We start from the raw sequence: 19,617 nt of genomic DNA on the forward strand, positions 1-19,617 counted from the left end.
AGAGCAGACAATTTGACGATTTGTACCGTTAAAAACAAATTGACGTCAGTTTTTCATGCGTCTGTCCTGTTATTAACAATGAATTTCGTCACAACATTGTTAAAGTAGTCTGCGGATCCACTCGGCTATCGCCTTGTGGATCCACAACTACTTTGACAATGTTATGACGAAATTCATGATCAATAACAGAACAGACACATGAAAAACTGACGTCAATCTGTTAAATGGCTAAAGCATACGAGTATAAAAACCGCATGTCTAATTTGACATTGTCGAGTGCAGTGGCTTAGAGATACGAGTTCAGCAAAACAGCCTTCGACAGAGAAACCTCAACCAACTGCATTTATTACTGTTTGCGGATCTCTACCACGAATAGACGTCACGAAGATTAACTTTCGGCACGTGGAGTGGACTACCAAGTTAGACGAGTCGACTCACTTTGGGTGTATTGGACAACACTTTTTCATGATCAAAAGGACGTTAAAAACAAGAAAGTTTGCAGTAGTTTATACACCATCAGAAACAACATAATGTCCGGGGATTAACTGATCAGTGTCATCGAACAGACCTTTCCAGTCCTCCGACTAACGACATCCCAATAAGGGGAACAAAACGCTCTGGGTTAGTATTGACGCAATCTTAGCTTCAAGCATCCGTGTCGAAATATTTTGTTCATCCATGTGAAAAATTTGGCTTTGGAATACAATGCGTCAAACAGTCCAAGAGCAGAAGAAAGGATATAACTGGGCCCAGGAGAAATGAAACACGAGATCTGGGAAACATGTTTCACATAAACTAACAGAACTAACGAGATTTTGAAATTTTATGTTCAAGGCACAGCCCTGAGACATCTTTGCCATTCCTTTGCTTCTTTCAGTTCCTCAATTGAAAATTGTTCTCTTTCCAACCATCAATCTGGAGACAGCTCTAACCAGCTGCAAGGAAAATATCTTAGCGTATGGAAGACCGCTCGTTTAATGGCGCTTAAAAACCCATTTCAATGTCAGTTACAAGACAAATCGTGCAAAGCAAAAAGTCTTAATACGAAATTTGTTATTATTATTGTTTAATAATATAACTAAACTGGACTTGAATGTTCTACAAAAGTTTAACATGTGACACTCATTCTTTCTTTCAATATAATTGATGTTGATTTTTCAGTCAGGTTTGAAACGATATATACCAATAATATTATAAACATTGCTATTGCACCTTCTAACAATTTGCTATGGATCTAAGATATGGTTTATATGCCGGTCGCATCACATTCGAAACATACCGAGAAAAATATGAAATATTTTACTACTTTACTCTTTTGTTTTGTTAGAGACACTTCATCGAATGTTAACATACTATCTGGAGGAACTGAAACATAACAAAGGACAAATGATGAACAAGTTGTGGTCATTCTTTTTATATGAACAGGTTACCTTAGCAACAGCCTACATGAAACACTCTTACTTTAAGTTTTAAGTGTTTATAACATTAAGGGTGTTTCTAAGGGGTTTTGCCATTGCTATGGTAACCTTATATGCCATCACGATTACCTTTACTGGTTCAACATTAGGTAAGCTAAGGGAAGCTAAGGGTTTGAGTGATACCAATATTGCAGCATCACTTAGAAAAGAGTTTAAGAATTGATCCGTCAAAGTATAGCTGATAAAAGAGTGCTGGAAACCACTTCCAGCCACCTTAAGGGGGAGTAAAACGTAAGATACGTTAAGAAACATAGTTGGTAGAAAAAAACTCAAGATGGTTTCTATCTTTTCTAACTAAAAAATCCAATATTCAATCAGTTCATCAAATCACCATTTTTCCTCTTTCTCATCTTTTCTAACAAATCTCAAAGGAGGATTTTTTTTCTACTTTTTTACACTAAAGCCGACATTATGTTTCTATTCTGTCATAACGACTGCAGCAATAAAATTTACAAACTTGAATAGTTTTTATATTTATCCGGGTCCTTAAGGCAAAAGTTAAACTCAGTCAAACGTTATCCCGCCTGACGAGAAACAAATGGATGCGAACACGATCTTCAAGCCTATAGCATCTGAACCCAATGGGGCTTACTGAATGTATTTTAAGAGTCTTAATAATTTATCTAGCCATTTAAACAAAACGTAGACAAGAACTTTACCAGACATCATCTGTAACCTTAACCTAGCAAGATCCAGTGTATTCAAAGTATTGTGCAAAATACAGTACGAGTATGATGAACATGCTTCATTTGGGACATACTCTCCATCACCTCTTGAAGCTGAGTTAACTTATGCTGAACAGCTAATACACCAAGATGGTCAGGGTCGAGCTTTTTCAGACGAATGGAAAGTGCACGTTCATAACACTCTTTGGCCTGCTCCAGGTCACCCAGGTCTTGGTGAACAGTGCCAAGGTTATTGTGACACATTGCCACATCAAGATGGTCAGGGTCGAGCTTTTTCAGATAAATGGTAAGTGCACGTTCATAACACTCTTTGGCCTGCTCCAGGTCACCCAGGTCGCGGTGAACACAACCAAGGTTATTGTGACACATTGCCACATCAAGATGGTCAGGGTCGACCTTTTTCAGACGAATGGAAAGTGCACGTTCATAACACTCTTTGGCCTGCTCCAGGTCACCCAGGTCTTGGTGAACAGTGCCAAGGTTATTGTGACACATTGCCACATCAAGATGGTCAGGGTCGAGCTTTTTCAGATAAATGGTAAGTGCACGTTCATAACACTCTTTGGCCTGCTCCAGGTCACCCAGGTCGCGGTGAACACAACCAAGGTTATTGTGACACATTGCCACATGAAGATGGTCAGGGTCGAGCTTTTTCAGATAAATGGTAAGTGCACGTTCATAACACTCTTTGGCCTGCTCCAGGTCACCCAGGTCGCGGTGAACACAACCAAGCTTATTGTGACACCTTGCCACATGAAGATGGTCAGGGTCGACCTTTTTCAGACGAATGGTAAGTGCACGTTCATAACACTCTTTGGCCTGCTCCAGGTCACCCAGGTCGCGGTGAACATTACCAAGGTTATTGTGACACGTTGCCACATGAAGATGGTCAGGGTCGACCTTTTTCAGATAAATGATAAGTGCACGTTCATAACACTCTTTGGCCTGCTCCAGGTCACCCAGGTCGCGGTGAACATTACCAAGGTTATTGTGACACCTTGCCACATGAAGATGGTCAGGGTCGACCTTTTTCAGATAAATGATAAGTGCACGTTCATAACACTATTTGGCCTGCTCCAGGTCACCCAGGTCGCGGTGAACACAACCAAGCTTATTGTGACACCTTGCCACATGAAGATGGTCAGGGTCGACCTTTTTCAGACGAATGGTAAGTGCACGTTCATAACACTCTTTGGCCTGCTCCAGGTCACCCAGGTCGCGGTGAACACAACCAAGGTTATTGTGACACATTGCCACATGAAGATGGTCAGGGTCGAGCTTTTTCAGATAAATGGTAAGTGCACGTTCATAACACTCTTTGGCCTGCTCCAGGTCACCCAGGTCGCGGTGAACACAACCAAGCTTATTGTGACACCTTGCCACATGAAGATGGTCAGGGTCGACCTTTTTCAGACGAATGGTAAGTGCACGTTCATAACACTCTTTGGCCTGCTCCAGGTCACCCAGGTCGCGGTGAACATTACCAAGGTTATTGTGACACGTTGCCACATGAAGATGGTCAGGGTCGAGCTTTTTCAGATAAATGATAAGTGCACGTTCATAACACTCTTTGGCCTGCTCCAGGTCACCCAGGTCGCGGTGAACATTACCAAGGTTATTGTGACACCTTGCCACATGAAGATGGTCAGGGTCGACCTTTTTCAGATAAATGATAAGTGCACGTTCATAACACTATTTGGCCTGCTCCAGGTCACCCAGGTCGCGGTGAACACAACCAAGCTTATTGTGACACCTTGCCACATGAAGATGGTCAGGGTCGACCTTTTTCAGACGAATGGTAAGTGCACGTTCATAACACTCTTTGGCCTGCTCCAGGTCACCCAGGTCGCGGTGAACATTACCAAGGTTATTGTGACACGTTGCCACATGAAGATGGTCAGGGTCGAGCTTTTTCAGATAAATGATAAGTGCACGTTCATAACACTCTTTGGCCTGCTCCAGGTCACCCAGGTCGCGGTGAACATTACCAAGGTTATTGTGACACCTTGCCACATGAAGATGGTCAGGGTCGAGCTTTTTCAGACGAATGGTAAGTGCACGTTCATAACACTCTTTGGCCTGCTCCAGGTCACCCAGGTCACGGTGAACAGTACCAAGGTTATTGTGACACGTTGCCACATGAAGATGGTCAGGGTCGAGCTTTTTCAGATAAATGATAAGTGCACGTTCATAACACTCTTTGGCCTGCTCCAGGTCACCCAGGTCGCGGTGAACACAACCAAGGTTATTGTGACACATTGCCACATCAAGATGGTCAGGGTCGACCTTTTTCAGACGAATGGTAAGTGCACGTTCATAACACTCTTTGGCCTGCTCCAGGTCACCCAGGTCTTGGTGAACATTACCAAGGTTATTGTGACACCTTGCCACATGAAGATGGTCAGGGTCGACCTTTTTCAGACGAATGGTAAGTGCACGTTCATAACACTCTTTGGCCTGCTCCAGGTCACCCAGGTCGCGGTGAACATTACCAAGGTTATTGTGACACATTGCCACATCAAGATGGTCAGGGTCGACCTTTTTCAGACGAATGGTAAGTGCACGTTCATAACACTCTTTGGCCTGCTCCAGGTCACCCAGGTCACGGTGAACAGTACCAAGGTTATTGTGACACGTTGCCACATGAAGATGGTCAGGGTCGAGCTTTTTCAGACGAATGGTAAGTGCACGTTCATAACACTCTTTGGCCTGCTCCAGGTCACCCAGGTCGCGGTGAACATTACCAAGGTTATTGTGACACATTGCCACATCAAGATGGTCAGGGTCGACCTTTTTCAGACGAATGGTAAGTGCACGTTCATAACACTCTTTGGCCTGCTCCAGGTCACCCAGGTCGCGGTGAACATTACCAAGGTTATTGTGACACGTTGCCACATGAAGATGGTCAGGGTCGACCTTTTTCAGACGAATGGTAAGTGCACGTTCATAACACTCTTTGGCCTGCTCCAGGTCACCCAGGTCACGGTGAACAGTACCAAGGTTATTGTGACACGTTGCCACATGAAGATGGTCAGGGTCGAGCTTTTTCAGATAAATGATAAGTGCACGTTCATAACACTCTTTGGCCTGCTCCAGGTCACCCAGGTCGCGGTGAACAGTACCAAGGTTATTGTGACACATTGCCACATCAAGATGGTCAGGGTCGAGCTTTTTCAGATAAATGGTAAGTGCACGTTCATAACACTCTTTGGCCTGCTCCAGGTCACCCAGGTCACGGTGAACATTACCAAGGTTATTGTGACACGTTGCCACATGAAGATGGTCAGGGTCGAGCTTTTTCAGACGAATGGTAAGTGCACGTTCATAACACTCTTTGGCCTGCTCCAGGTCACCCAGGTCACGGTGAACAGTACCAAGGTTATTGTGACACGTTGCCACATGAAGATGGTCAGGGTCGAGCTTTTTCAGACGAATGGTAAGTGCACGTTCATAACACTCTTTGGCCTGCTCCAGGTCACCCAGGTCGCGGTGAACATTACCAAGGTTATTGTGACACATTGCCACATCAAGATGGTCAGGGTCGACCTTTTTCAGATAAATGATAAGTGCACGTTCATAACACTCTTTGGCCTGCTCCAGGTCACCCAGGTCGCGGTGAACAGTACCAAGGTTATTGTGACACATTGCCACATCAAGATGGTCAGGGTCGATCTTTTTCAGATAAATGCTAAGGGCATGTTCATGATACTCTTTGGCTTGCTCCAGGTCACTTAGGCAATGGTGTACATCACCCAGGAAAATGCAACATTCTGCTTCATCTTTGTCGATATACACTTCACTACGCTGAACGAATTGTAATGCTTGGCTGAAGTACTTTATTGCAACGTCGAAAAAACAGTGCATTTGACAAATTTGGCCAAGTTTTCTAAAGGAAGATGGATAATGCTGAACATTTATTATGCTGCGTTGGGTTTCTTGAGAAGTGTCTCGTTTATGAAACAATTTTTCAGTATTTATAAACAAGGTTTTTAAATGAGGTATGACGGGCTTGCTGTCAACAAGAGAATCAGTGTCCTCCCAATTCACTGATAGGTTGCTTTCCACGAACTGAACGAATGATCTAACGGTTGCGTCTACAGTTTGAAGTTGTTGGATCTCCGGAAAATCGCTACTCAAAGAGTTAATGACATCATAAACAACCTGATGCACCCGAACAAGGGCACCACTTTCGTCTTCACCATTTAATATGAGTGAACATCTTTGGATTCTCATAGCAATCATTTCTTTATCTTTAATTTCTTCATCTACGTTGAGAATATAATTGATCACGATGTCTTGACTTACAGGTTGTGGCGCACACACAGAGAGGAGACTGAACGTGTGATGTATGATTTTGTCGGAGGTCATTGCCTTTTCAACAGCCAGTGTTGTTGCTGTGGTCATGGATTCTTGGTAGCTTGGATTAGTTTCAGCATGGATGGTTTCAGTGGTAGCTCGTTGCCCCTTTTTAAGCTTCTCTAGGTAGTCGTTCCAGCCAAAATGTGACGTTGTCTTGTTCTGCCGCACCTGTCTGACATAGGTGGCGGCGCTTGCCAAGGCAAGAGGCTGATAGTCCAGTGCCTGCGCAACTTCTTTTCCCATCTCGCTGTCATCCATACATGAAAGCTTTGCCAATAAACAACTGGCATCGCGAGGCTTCATACCTTTACTAACTGAGATGTGTTTAATGAAAGAACTTGGCAAAGGGATGGACGCAGTGTCCTGTGTTGTGATTAACAACTGACCGTTTGCCCACTGCTCATTTCCAGACTCCGGTAAATGAACATGCACACGTGATATGCTAGTAACGTTGTCCACCACCAGTAGCCACGACGTATAAAACTCGATTTTTGTGCTGATTAAAGTCTTCAGATTAGTGATCTTCTCTCCCGTCGTCAAATCTTTGCAGTTACGGGTGTTTGTAACCACAAATTCTGGACATTTACATCGCCTGGCAAAAGACACGTACGATTCCAGAAGAGTATCTTGGCTTTCAGCATTCATTGTCATTACAAATGAAGTAGCACACGGAATTTCTGTACCCTCTTTGAAGAACTGCTCAGCTACAAGGCCAGCCAGTTGAGATTTTCCACTTCCAGGATTCCCTGAGATGTACAGCAAACTTAATTTGTTTTCGTTAGTGCTTTTGAGTTGTTTGAGCTGTTGAGTTATTTCAGCCACCTCAAAATCGCGACTTGCGACGTCGTGTGAAGGTTTGGGAGGGAGAATACAAAAGGAGGAAATTTCGTTGTGTAACTGATCCTCAAGGACCTGTCGTTCTTCTTCTTTTTCTTGTAGTTCCTTTCCTTTTTCTTGTAGTTCCTTTCTTTTTGCTTGAAGGTTCTTTTCCTTTTCTTGAAGTTCCTTTCCTTTTGCGTGAAGTGCCTTTCTTTTTTCTTGAAGCTTCTTCTCCTTTTCTTGAAGTTCCTGTCTCAGGTCATCAACCTTTTCCAAGACCCGTCTTAACTCCTCTGTTGGAAACCTTTTCTGATTTTGGATGTCTTGAATTTGCCAGGTAGAGAGACCGAGCCCTTGAAATGCAGCATGAACTTTACCAATGGCGATTTGAAACTCTGGATACACGAGGTGACCTTTTGGCATGTGCGCAAAGTCTTCATTTCGAAATTTTCTGAGATCATCTATATGTGATTTGACGACACGATTGAGACCGGGACCGATAGAATCGGAGTAAAGAATGCCGTAAAAAAGCATGGTACAATCCCATTCTGCTCTGTCTCCGTTAATCATGGTAGCTAGGAGTTTGGCGTTTCTTCTCTGGTTTCCGGGAGACTCCCCGTTTTTGAAGTCCAATCCATTCCCAGGCTCATCTTTCCATTCTCCTAACGTTGTCTTGTAGCGATTGTCCCATTCTTGCTTGAAAATTGATCGGAGACCATCAGTTATTACATCAGTGACAACGTAACAGATCCTGTAGTAGTTCAATTGCTCTTCTGTAAATTCTATTGCAACAGCGGCCATTTTCTGCTTGCGTCACCTTTTGTTTGACTGCAGCCCTTTGTAAGAAATAAAACTTTGTAATTAGCCAATTAGAGCCCTGTTGAGCTCGGTTGCTAGCTGAAGGTTTCGTTTGCTTTTTTGACTTTCCTGATTTTACTTTTCCTCTTTTAAATTGAAATACATTACAGCAATTAGGATAAAAAGGTAATTTCGATGGACACTGTTTTTTTTTTGATAAGAATATAGTTCTTCTGGCTGCGAGGCTGAATATCCTTATTTTTCTGCCGATTTTAGGCTGAAAATATTTTTGTGGATATGCTTAGATTATAGGGTGTGGCATTTCTGTTTTTGAATATTTTTCGAATTTGGTGTCTTGTTGGTGTTAAAGTAATTTTGAAGCCAGCCTGCAGATATTAAAGCCTGATGTCACGTACATAACGTCTTGCAGAAATGTGTTAATGCTGTTTTGGTTGCTTTCTGGCTAGTTTTGCCGCTTAGAGAAAGGAAGAATTTTATTTCTATTTACAATTTTTTAACACACAAAATTTTCTTTTCAAAGTCTCAGCCTCGGGTTTATTCTTCAAATATTCTTAAACTTTCGCAAATTTCAGCCTCGATATTCTTATAAAACATTTCCTTTTAAGGTGGCTCAAGACAGTAATATTTCCGTGAGAAGCCTGGGCTCTAACGCGCAGTTCAGCGCGAGGCATCACGCGATCACCCGAGGGGTCGCTAGATTTAAAGTTTGCAAAACTCACAACAAACAAGGCGGCGCGAAGGCTATTCCGTAAAACTTTGTTTCCGATAAGGTTAGTGAGTTGTTTGTGATGTCGCTTATTTTTACCTTCGAAAACATCCATCCTTCAGGCATTTCCAGAGGTAAAAACATTCTTTTAAACCGCTGTGCTGGAACGTAACGAATCTTGTGATGTTGATGTTGCGATCGATTGCGCCGGCTATCAATCTAAAAGCAGCAGGAAAAGACTACTCTTCAGGTTTTCTTCGTTCTTTTACCGTGCCAGTCTCACCTTCGGGTATTTATGGTACTCTTTTTCAACCGCTTATGCCACTAACGACAACAGCGAAAAAGAAAACACTATTCGCGGGTATTCGCGTTTATTCGCGTGGAATTGCGGGCTTTACTGAGCAGCGGACCGCCTTCACGCGTGCGTAAAGTGCGATCTTGTAAAGTCGAGATTTTAATTTACGCGTAGAACGAGCGTGAAAAATTCCATATCCACGAAGCTAATATCTCAAAAACTGATGCGGTGACCCTACTTTTTTAATGCATAAAAATATTCAACGGCAAAAGCGGAATGCATGTGCGAAATTGTGAAAAAACTGTGGAATGGAATTTCTCCACCTTGGAAATTTCCATTTTTCTTAATTTAAGAAAAATCCACACCACAGAATCTTTTATAATTTTTTGTGTTTCCTCCTCTGTGTGTAATAAAAAGATTTTTATAAAAAAATATGGGGTCACCGGCTTAGTTTTTAAGATTGATGGATATTGATGGTAAAAAGTGGGTCAAGTTTGTTGCTATGCAACAGGACTGTGCAATCTTAATTTATGACTTAAACACAATGAAAGGCACAGTGGAGAGTTACCATAAAACAATGGCACAGCAATTCAAAATAGTACAGCTCAAAGCCTGAAAAATCGCACCCAGTTCGATAAGTCTAAAAGAAAAAAAAAAAGACAACTGTTTTGAGACACCTTAGAAAAGAAAGAGAGAATCAAACTGCTGACATGGCGCCAAGACTTTTCTTAGAAACAGAGCCGTTCTGTCCGTTACAGACGTTTGAGTGACAAAGTCAAGTTTACGTTATGTTTATATGCAGCTTCACGCGAATGATCAGCCCCAGTCTGAAGTGTCAGCCGTCTTTTCGTGCTTAAGGTGTCTCCATAGGGTAATCATTTATGGCGTTGCGCGCGCATGTGTTACGTTTTGAATGTTGTTTTTGCATGCGCTTTCACACCTAGTCCTCTCAAACTTATTACATATAATAAGCAATGATTAAATAGTATTTTGCTATCATCTCTGTTAAAATTTTGGAATTTAGTCTTGAATTATAAATGCCCAAACAAATGTGTTTTTTACTGTTTTTATGGCTTTATTTGTGATTTTCATGAATTTCCTTCGGTGAAATCTTGCAAAATTTTTACATCATATTGCTTCCAGTGGGATACGAATTTTAAACACGAAAAAAGTAGGGCTTTTAAAGGCAGTTTTTTCGTTATTTTCAAATTTGTCTTTTACCGCTGCAAAAAATCTGGTCTTATAGATTTTCCTGAAAAACGAGTTCCGACTAACATAAAATATTCACTACCAATCTGCCAAATTTAACGGAATTTCACCGAAGGAAACACGAGAAAATTCACTGTCAGTTTTACTTTTTGTGCTCATGTTGACGTCATAAAATATCGAAAAACACTGACGTTTTCCTTTGAGCGCTCGCAGATTACTTCCTCAGCGCTCGTACGATCGTAAAACTATAGGGAGCCACCTGAAGGACGTTAGCGCTAATTGTTTCTGTGCATCCTTACTGCGCACGCAAATTCACATGCCACGACATGCATCGAGCGCGCGCTAAGTAATAAAATGAACAATGATAGAGTAGATGGTCGTTGCTATATAGCTTCGCCTGGATGTAACGATCTTGGACGTTCGGTGACCTTATTTTTCTTTTAATGGATCATTTTTTCTACTGATTTTCTACGTTTAGCAAAAAAATGAAGAAAATCTGAATTTTTTGCAAAATGCACCATCGAATTCGTTCTTTGCAGCTCTTAGTTTGTCTGTGCGGCGATTTTAAAGGCCTCTTTTTCAATGCAATTTTATTTGCAGGACAACCACTTACACTACTTACAGTACTAATATTATACCTACATGCACATATACTTACGTAAATGCCTCTTGAAGGGTTAAGTTTTGTGAAAACGTTGGCAAAATTTAGAATTATTTACGCAACAGATCCACTTCTACAAAATATGACAAAGATCGTTGGCCTCCTTCGACCCATCTTCGATATTTTTAATAATAAACCCTGTAGACCATGCTGAATTACGTGCGCCAATTTTTAAAAATCAGGGTAGTTTTCCACACGCTTTATCTCTGAAACGAAGTTGGTAACCCCTAATTTCTTTTGCATTTCTAACACAAGTAAATGATTATCTAACTATCCACTGGAAAACTTTCGCGCGAACGTCCTTAACCCCCGAGGGGCCCAAGAAGAGAAAGCTGGGCCCCTCGGGAGTTAAGCGCGAGAAGATGGCTAGTCTGTGAACAGGCTCTCTTGTCGAGGATGCGGCGAAGAGAAAGCCGGAAGAAAGAGGATGGAACCACATCGCCCCTCGGCCACTTTACTCTCAGGCAGTTACTTCTCGGCCCTTCCAGCTGCCCGAGCCCGTTCACAGGCGAGAAGACGGCTGCATGAGACTTGAGACTGCTAGCAGTCGAAGGGGCCAAGGCCATATTATCAGCGGTGGCTTTAAAGAATTACTTCATATGAATTGTACTCATAGCATTTCATCCATAACGTGGCGAAGCGGTTTTTTCATTGATTAAACCTGATGTAAGTTACGGATATATAGCATCGCAATATGGAAGAGAAATACATTTAGGTAATATGAGTTTGAGCTCGACATGCATTGGTATATTGTTTCTTCTTGAACTATATGCATGCATGCCGTGAGAATATTAGATTTAATCAACAAAGAGAAATCGCACCGATTACTAAACCAGTCGGAAAAGGCGTTTCGAGTTTTTGCTTCGTGTTCGTGTCCAGGTGACCAGAGTCACGTGGCTACGAGGATATGGAGTGAGAGCCATCAGAAGAGCCATTGTTTGTCACAAAAGCTCCCATCGTCTCCAGATTTTACCCCAAGTAAATATTTGATAGCTGGCAAATGTATTTCTTCCCGTGAAAAACACTGGAAAACGATGAAGCCAAAACTCCCTGAAATCGCTTTACTCATGAGTAACACGACCTAAACCTCTACAGCAACATAGAAAAAAAAGGTACACAAACGAAGCCAGGGAAAGCATTTTTAGTGTATTTCTTTTCCGTAATAAAAAAATTGCAGCTGAAATTTGAAATTCGAACCAATTGAGCCATTTTTGTGTCACTTTAGTGACACAACAGTAGCTAACAGTAATAATGTTTCTCGATACAAATTCTAATTACGCGAACCACGTTCTGTTTTCCTTTTGTTGAAGAAAATACAACTTACATCGTTTATTTAAGCAAGAGACCACAAGTTTTTATGGTTTATAGGCTGATAAACCACGCGGGATGTTGGAAGAACACGTGAAGAATTTGTAAATCTCGAGCCGCCGGCGAGTGATTTACGAAGTCTTCGAGTGTTCCTCCAACATCCCAAATGGTTTATCATCCTATAAACCATAAAAACTTGTGGTCTATTGCTCTTAAATAATAATTCAGAAGACACGCGAAATTTCCATGAGTTTACTGGCACAATAAACCATAGCTGATTGACCAATCAGAGCGCGCGCATTCATTTAATTATTATATAAAATGCAAAATTGAATGATAGCATTTCCTTTTGGATTTATTTCCACGCGGATAGCCTTTCAAAGTTGATGCATTAGTACGTCGATCAAATTTTCCCGCGTTAACGCCTTTAGGCTCGTTGTTAGATCATAAAACGGGACACCTTATATTCCTTAGATATCAAGACTAATTAAGCGTATAAACAAGCAATGACATGACATGATGTACCGCGCTAAAGAGGCGTTAAGAAATAATGCAAAACGCAACAGTAAGAGAACACATAAGGGAAGTGTGACACCGTTAAACATATATTAAGTTATCCTAGTTCGAAACTTTACCAGAAAGTACCACTCATATATCATCACCAAAGCTAATAACTTAGATAAGTTAGTACTCCAGGCGTTGTCAATCGACAAAAATCGATATCGGAAATCAATCGATTCAATGGATATCAATGGAGGTCAATGGATATCAATTGATATCTACAATCGATAGCAATCGAACTCACAGAAAACAAAAATTATCGATCTTTATCGATCGACGAAAATCGTTATCAATCGATATTTCCTGTCTTACCGTGTAACCATACATCAAGTTTTCCGGACTATTCAAAGATGCCTTTGTTATTGTGTAAAATAATACGTGGAACAATAAAATTTCATTGACTCCGAACTAAGGATTCAAAGTCCAGGTGGAGTGATCTCTTCTCCAGGTCTTCTGGGGTTCTAAAGCAGACTCTTGGCATGTCCCGTTCATCTTAGTCTCCTGCGCAGCTGTTTTTTGGGAGCGTTGCGTTACATTCCAAAAACGGATGCACAGGAACCAAAGTTCATCACCGTGCAATCGAGCGCATCCTGAATATCTTTACTGGCAATTTCCCCTAAATGATTCTGTTCTTGTTATTTTGTTGATGACTATAAAAGATATGCAAGTTATGAATATAAAATAACTCAATTAAACCATTACAGACAAATGTTGTGAGTCATTTGATCAGTGTAACATGTAAAAGGACAAAAATAATTTCCGATAACAATCGATAACAGTCTATAAAAATCTATGAATAAATAAATAAAAATCGATGAATAAATCGTCATAGATTACTATCGGCAATTGATAACAATCGAACTCACAACTTTTTTCTTCACCGATTTTCATCGATTGCTGTTGGCGATCGATATCAACTGATCTCTGATTAATATCGATTGTTATCGATTGACATTGATTATCGTTGATCGATTGAATACACCTGGAGCACTGGACGTGTGACCAAGTACCGTAATGATTCGATTTAGCGTCCTCCTTCCAATACGCGCCCCCTTCCGAATAAGCGCCCCCCTTCGAATGTGTTTTTGTTAATAAGCGCCCCTATTCCAATAAGCGCCCCCATTGTAATAAGCTCCCCCATTCTAATAAGCGCCCCCATTCGTATAAGCGTCCCTATTCTAATAAGCGCCCCTATTCTAATATTACAGCAACTTCAGAGTACGTATCAAACGTGGTTCATCTTTCTTTAATAGCCGACATAACGTACGTAATAATGCATTACAAAAACAGTGGTCTTCGTCTGAGTTTTTCAACTGTTATGTCCATGTGAGTACATAATTCCCTCAAACGAAGAATCTCTTCTTCAAATTTTGTGGCGATTGCTCTGCTGGTCGTTCTCGCCAGGAAGGATCCGGGGACAACAAGTCCGTTTTCCAGTCTTCTTGATCCAGTCACTTTGACCTGTACTTTATTCTCATGGCGGGCTTTGAGAAATGTGGCGCCGGGGCGGGAAGAAAGCCTTTTGATCTGGATATTAAAGAATTGTTATTGGAATGGGTCCACGACGCTCTAATGGTTTTCGTGTATCAAGGAAAATGATCAGAAGCAAAGCAAGGTTTCTCCACGAGGAGAAAGGCAAGGAAACGGAACTTCCTCCAACATTCACGGCAAGCATTGGGTGGGTGCAGAAGTTCATGACCAGACATGACTTATGTATACGACAGAGAGAGATAGTTAAATGGATCCTTGCGGCGTGAGATGGCTTGGACAAAACAATGATTATCAATTCCTTCAAGAAGTGTGCGCTAACCGTTGCAGTGGATGGATCAGAGGATGTACACATTCACTGCTTCAAGGAAAATCAGCCTTGCCGTGCAGGGCTAGAACGGCTCAAGGTTGTTCAACAAGCCATGAGCAATTCACGCGACAAGGATCCTTTCGACGGGATCACAGAATCCGACGTCGAGGATGCGGCACCAGATAGCTTGATAATTGACGCAAGTGACACTGAAGTCATCGACATCGAATAGATAAACTCATGAACATTCACCGTACCGTACATGTATACTTGTTACTGCTATATACAATGAAGAATTCTTTAGAAAGTAACTGAACTTTCAGCAATTTGATACTGTTACAGTTTCTGTTATTGTTAGTTATTTTAATATTTATTAAAGTTTTGTTTTAAACATTTGGTTGTTTCTCAAAAACTTAAATAAGCGCCCTGTCCCGAATAAGCACCCTGTCTCGAATAAGCGCCCTCCCTTGAGGTACCAAAAGTAAATAAGCGCCCCGGGCGCTAAATCGAATCATTACGGTAATAAACTCCTTGTACTGCGGGTTCTCATTTTCCTTCCTATTTTAAGCGTAAAACCAGGAAGTACAAGTTAATTATCAACTTCCTTTTAGAAAACGAAAACTGCTGTTTGAACCAATAAAGATTCCATATAAAAAACGTTACATTTTCCATTCTAAACGCGTTACGTTATGCGTTATTATTATCACACTCATAACGCAATTTGCGCCACTCACTCAGGTTTCAAAAGGTCGAGTGCATGTGGTTATTCTGGCCTTGTCAAAACGCTTAATTAGGGACAACCCCTGTCGCGTGGCTTTGTCTCTTGGCACTCGCATCAGGTTTTTCCTTGGTCATATCAAGTTTAGCGTCGTCTGGCGTCGTCTCAAAGGTCATTCGCGGTCTGTCCTCGTTCTCTTTTGCAGTAACTGCGCAACTGTTGGACTACGCTAACAACATTTAGTCCTTAGCGTTTCAAGAATCGACCAAGAGGGACATGAGAACACAGCTGACCTCTAATCTTCTATTTTGTGATTACTACGCTTTTGATCCGTTCCCTGTTTCTAAGCATTCGAAATCGTTATGTCGTCAATGCTCAGTTAACCATGTCAACATTCTCAAGCATATCAACAAGTCACTTGGAGCTGATTTCTCTTTCAACGATCATTTCTCACGCAGCGGAAGCCTCGAAAAATTCGTCGTATCATGGTTGACTTCTGTTTGAGTCACTCATCCAGTTTTTCACCATTTTGATTGGTCTAATCAGTTGCACATTTGCGTACATGCCCTTTTTGTAGTTGACTGTTTCTGTTTTCTTTTGATTTCTAATTTAGTACCTTATACCTTAGCTGACTGTCAGTCCAACAGCGCTTATCTCCAAGATGTCTCTTTCACTGCGTCAGGTGCGGTCCTTAGGGTATTTAGGACAATAACTATTCAATCCAAACAGCGCGTGCTAGAAATTTCTTTACCTTTCACTTCTCATTCCGTCTTGTGTCCTGTCACAGCACTCAAGAATTATTTTTGCACCGTGCCTCAACTTGCTAGCTCGCCTTTATTTGTTGTTAATCACGGCGGGTCGCCTAAACCTATTCTCGCGCACATTTAAATCAGTTTTTCAAATCATGCATTTCCTCGGTAGGGCTCAAGCCAGATAATTTTTCATCTCGCAGTTTTCGTCACGGTTCTACTTGCAGGGGGACTGCAGCAGCGATGCGTATTTAGTTTACCTTAAATCACTGACCAAGAAGAGACATGACATTTTGCATGCCATTTCCGCTCGTCTTTCCCATTCTGTCATTTTTTTCTATTTTTCCATTTTCTTTCTCTTTTTTTTCCTTATCCCCCTAATGAGTTTGGGTTTCTATTCATTGCCTTGGTTTTCGTATTAAATTGTATTTTTGCCTCAAACTCGTTCGTCTCTTCTGTGTCTATTAATTTGGTTGTTTTGGCTCTGTCAAAACGCTAAATTAGGGACACCCTCCTCGGGTGGCTTTGTCTCTTGGCACTCCCATCAGGTTTCTCCTTGGTCATATCAAGCTTAGCGTCGTCTGAAAGGTCATTCGCGGTCCATCTTCACTCGTTTTACCCTCCCTACCCTCGCTGGTTTCCATTTATTGCCTTGTTTTTTTTGTGTCTACTAATTCATAATGAATTTCTATTGCTCAGACGTTCTGTTCCTTAAAATTCAGAGAAATAATCTAATACAAGTTTTTCTTTCTCCGTTTCTCTGTTGCATCAGCCCTTTCTTACTCCCCAGACGTATTTTAAACTTAACCTTCCCACTCGGCGAGGAAAACATTGGTCAAATCGTGCAGAGGATGTACAAAATGCCTAACATAAAACAGGTAGCGAAGGAGCGAAAGAAGGATCAAGTGGATCCCCCATCCAGACCATCCATGCTTAAAATTTTAAATATTATTTTCCAAGTGCTTGGGTAACCCTCTTGCTTGGGTACCCTTAGCAATAGGGTTACTTAACAGGGCCTGATATGTAACTAGGGACTTTAAGCAGCGGGAACGCGGACGGCGACGGGGACGCCGAAACCTGTGAGAAGGCTGGGGAGAGAACGCCGTTGTGGCGGGAATTCACAAACAATAAGCAGCACCGTCGGAAACCGCGGTTTCCGCACTGTCAAGCTTATTGACATTATCGATATTCCTCCTCTGTTTATCAGGATGAACTAGGATCACTTCATTGAAAGAAGTTCGCAATCAACTCTTGATAATCCACGATGAAGGTGTGTTAAACGATCACGAACTTCTACTCTTGTACGATTTAAACCGATCGAATGATCTCGATCAACCTTATGATTCCTTCCTGATTTTAACTTCGATGGTTTGAAGACGACGAGTGCCGGTCCGAATTTCGCTTCCACAAACGCAACTTGCCCCTTCTCGCTGAGTTGTACAATGAAGTAAACGAACTTATTATCAGCAGATGTTTAATCAGACTGGCGCGACAAATCAGCATGCCGACTGATAAAGATCTAAGTAAACCATTGATCTTACGACTGAAAATGCAGACAGCTACGCAAGTTTTAATGGTGTCTACCCTTTTAAATGTGTTGGAATTTCATCATGATGAGCCATTTGACATTTGAGTACTTCTCGAAAGGAAAAATTTCGATTGAAATTCGTGTAAGTTGTCTTTATTTACATTAGCTTTCAAAAAGATATTTCACGGTACTCACATGTTCGCCGACTGGCTTGAGTTCGCTTCAGATTTCTCGACGTTTCTTTAAAATGAAATATCTCACGTAACAAGAGAAAACAAGCATTAGAGTTCCTCGAAATTAGTAACACGGGTTATTTAGCGTTGACACAGCAGAGGAAACGAAAGCGAAAACTCACGTTTTCAGACAACGCGAAATGAGCTTCACTCACGTCAGGCCCGAAGGCAGAACGTCAACTTGTTTCCAGCCAGTCATGCGCAGTGGACCTTTTGGCTTTTCCCCGATCTTATGGCGTTCCCGTCGCCGTCCGCGTTGTCTTTGCTTAAAGTCCCTACTGATGATCGAGATTCGACAGGTCAGAAATTCGACGTTTGAATCGGTGTCACATTTCAGTAGAACGTGCGGCAGACATGCGACAGCCGATTCAGACGAAATCCGTTTCACTGAATTCAGTCGACACGGCAGAAATGGGACGGTATGAACCGAGCTTGAGAAATTAGAATTTCTGGGTTTCCTCGGCGGTGTTAATCGTTTGTGAACATAAGAAAGATACTAAGATGTTGTGTATCATGACCTCTATCAGCTAACACAGAACAAAGCGTGTTTCTTGTGAATATACGTATAACAGTACTGAGTAGTTGAACTGAAGTCAAAATTTCGAATTTTAAAACATTCAATGTTTGGTCTACGTTTCTCTCCCTTGTACCCTGCGAGACAGAGATTCCCTTCTATTTCTGCTAGGTGAGAAAATCTGCCCGTAACCGCTTGATATCGTGCATCTCACAGGGCGAAGTCTGTCTGTGTTGCCAAATGCAACTAGAGTGAAAAGGCTTTAACCAGTGCATGAGAAATTTAAAACTTCCCTTAAGTTCCCTACTTTTTCTCATCCTCATTTACTATAATCTAGCCCCAGAGGTTTGAGAATTGTTGTCTCTATCGACTTCGCAGATAACTCGTCTAACTCAAAAGGAATTCGGCGAGCTTTCAAGCGGCAAGAGAACGCTCATCGCGATTCTGCTATGATACCCTGGCCCCAAAGGTTTTTCTTGAGTTTTCTTCGCACGAGAGAGCTGCGAGGAGCCGCGAAGCGGCGAATACGAAACGCGCCGTTCGCCGCTTCGCGAAAAGAAGAAAAATCAAGAAAAACCTCTGGGACCAGGGTACTACTATGACCACTTCGCTAATCGATTTCCCTTGCGTTGAAAGCGAAAAACAAAACCAGGATTAAAAACCCTCTGAGAACACTGGATTTGATTTTCCAGCCCACATGCCCTCACTCAGTCTTGCCTACCTCTTTTTCTGCCATAAGTGAACTGCACTTTGGATTCAAATATTCATGATAACCGAGTGCGAGCAAGCGTTCTATTTACACGTATTTACTGATCATCTACGAAATAAATTAATTATTCGTGTAGCCTAGGTCAAAAAGACATTGACTGTTTGCTGGATACCAATTCCGTTTAGTTTGTCTGACATTCATGCAACAGAGAACAGTAGTGTGCGCCATACTCACCGTTTGGAAAGATTCAGGAGCAATTCATCAAAGTAACAACGCCACAGAGATCCGTCTGCAATCAACAAGGAAAACAACAACTCGAAAGTGAAAACTTGATCACTCCCACATAGCTCGTGTTAATCACATGACGACGAGTCTACTTTGATAATTATTATTGATGTGCGTTGACCCGTTAACCAAGGTCTGAAAAGCTTGGTGGTAAGTGATTTATCCCACTTGGTTTTAAATTT

General features: G+C 41.7%; 1 protein-coding gene and 1 pseudogene across 2 annotated transcripts in view; both read right to left on the bottom strand.

The window, feature by feature from the left end:
* Window positions 1-19,450, bottom strand: part of LOC149116169 (uncharacterized) — a 61,195-nt gene extending 41,745 nt beyond the window's left edge. The window contains exon 1 of the mRNA XM_089282119.1: window positions 19,385-19,450. The gene's annotated coding sequence lies outside the window, so the exon portion shown is untranslated. The remainder of the gene's footprint in view (window positions 1-19,384) is intronic.
* Window positions 1,050-19,481, bottom strand: LOC149116172 (uncharacterized; annotated as a pseudogene). Its single transcript, XR_016205337.1, has 2 exons — window positions 19,385-19,481; window positions 1,050-8,178 (listed from the first exon to the last, which is right to left on the bottom strand). The product of XR_016205337.1 is annotated as an uncharacterized LOC149116172 (transcript).
* Between the last annotated feature and the right edge of the window lie 136 nt (window positions 19,482-19,617).

Source organism: Orbicella faveolata, unplaced genomic scaffold, assembly GCF_042242905.1.
Source record: "Orbicella faveolata isolate gen_17 unplaced genomic scaffold, um_ofav_v1 contig_12, whole genome shotgun sequence".
NCBI lineage: Eukaryota > Metazoa > Cnidaria > Anthozoa > Scleractinia > Merulinidae > Orbicella > Orbicella faveolata.